The 2059-nt window shown below is 39.6% G+C and overlaps 1 pseudogene; it reads right to left on the bottom strand.

The window, feature by feature from the left end:
* Window positions 1–470: 470 nt before the first annotated feature.
* Window positions 471–1414, bottom strand: LOC139177688 (olfactory receptor 5F1-like; annotated as a pseudogene).
* Between the last annotated feature and the right edge of the window lie 645 nt (window positions 1415–2059).

Genomic DNA, 2059 nt, shown 5'->3' on the forward strand with positions numbered 1-2059 from the left:
TGATTCGATGACACTTCCATAGTTTTATATAAAACTTTGGTAATTTCACTTATATCTAATTGGATACGTGTATGTGAAAATGAATGGACTTGATTAATTAGAAAATATTCTTTTTTTTCTTTTTTTTAATATATATTTTTTTATTTTTTATTTTTTTTTCTAATTTTATTTTATTTTTAAACTTTACATAATTGTATTAGTTTTGCCAAATATCAAAATGAATCCGCCACAGGTATACATGTGTTCCCCATCCTGAACCCTCCTCCCTCCCCCCTCCCCATACCATCCCTCTGGGTCGTCCCAGTGCACTAGCCCCAAGCATCCAGTATTGTGCATTGAACCTGGACTGGCAACTCGTTTCTTACATATTCTAATGAAAAACTAACTTGAATTCAGCTTTCCAAATTTCAATTTAATTTGAAATTAAATTGCTCTATTTTATTTAAAGTACTCTATTTAATGCAGAAAATTCACCAAATAATTCCAGAGGTGAAAGGACTCTTCCTAGTAATTACATTCCATAAACCCTTCTTTACTTCCCTGTTCTGGAGACTGTAGAACAGAGGATTCAACATGGGGATCACCACTGTGTAGAACACAGAAGCTACTTTGTCCTGAGTCAAGGAGTAGCTGGAGGAAGGTCTCAGATAAGTATAGATGGAGGTGGAATAGAACAGGATGATGGCTGTCAGGTGAGATGCACACGTGGAGAATGCTTTGTGCCTTCCCTCCCCTGTATGCATACGGTAGATGGAGAAGAGAATGTAGAAGGTGAGGATCATAAGCAGAGTTCCGACCATATTCACACCAGCAAAAATGGACATGATACTTTCATATAGGCATATGTCAGAACAAGAGAGTTTGAAAAGTGGGGGACTGTCACAGAAGTGATGGATGACATTGGAACTGCAGAATGACAAGCTGCTCACATAACCTGTGTGAATTACAGAGTTCAACAGTCCTGCTCTAAAAGCCCCTGCTGCCATTTTCAGGCAGACCATCCTGGACATGATCAAGGAGTAAAAGAGAGGGTTGCATATGGCCCCATAGTGGTCACGGGCTATTAACCCAAAAAGGATGCATTCAGTTGTGGCCAAGGCTATAAAGAAGTACATCTGCAGAAAGCAGACGGATTAGGAGATGGACTTCTTCTCTGATAATAAATCTACCAGCATCTTTTGGGTGATGGTGGATTAATAACAAACATCTACAAAGGACAGGTTAGCCAGGGAGAAGTGCATGGGTGTGTGAAGTCGGGAATCAGCTCTGATTAAGAGGATCATCCCAACATTTCCCAAAACTGTCATTGTGTAAATCACACAAAAAAAGAAAAAGAGGACAACCTGCTGCTCCTGTGTGTCCGCTAATCCCAAAGGATGAACTCAGTCAGCAGAGTATAGTTTTTTCTGGCCATTTGTCACAGGTATAGTATGTTTAAACTTACATTAGGTGCCAATATTTCATTGTCCAAATTTTACAGGAAATAGTAGTAATAAGAATGAGGTTTAGTGGTTAGCATATAGAAAAAATAACCCATAGGGTAATTGGAGAAGGCAATGGCACCCCACTCCAGTACTCTTGCCTGGAAAATCCCATGGACGGAGGAGCCTGGTGGGCTGCAGTCCATGGGGTCGCTAGGAGTCGGACATGACTGAACGACTTCACTTTGACTTTTCACTTTCATGCATTGCAGAAGGAAATGGCAACCCACTCCAGTGTTCTTGCCTGGAGAATCCCAGGGGCGGGGGAGCCTGGTGGGCTGCCGTCTACAGGGTCGCACAGAGTCGGACACGACTGAAGCGACTTAGCAGCTAGAGCATAGTAAATACTGAAAAATGATGCAATAGTTAAATTAGTTCAAAAAAATGAATGAATGTTCGAAATTATTAAGCAGTTGTATCACATTTGGGTTGAGGAATTAAAAACTACTGGTCAAGGCCCACATATTTCACTTTAGATTATTATTATTATTATTTTGCAAATCCAGTATCTATGTTACATTCTTTCTCTTCTAATCCACATACAAAATAAAATAATACATTTGAATCAGTTCTAATGA

Source organism: Bos indicus, chromosome 19 (genome assembly GCF_029378745.1).
Source record: "Bos indicus isolate NIAB-ARS_2022 breed Sahiwal x Tharparkar chromosome 19, NIAB-ARS_B.indTharparkar_mat_pri_1.0, whole genome shotgun sequence".
In the NCBI taxonomy this organism is placed as follows: Eukaryota; Metazoa; Chordata; class Mammalia; order Artiodactyla; family Bovidae; genus Bos; species Bos indicus.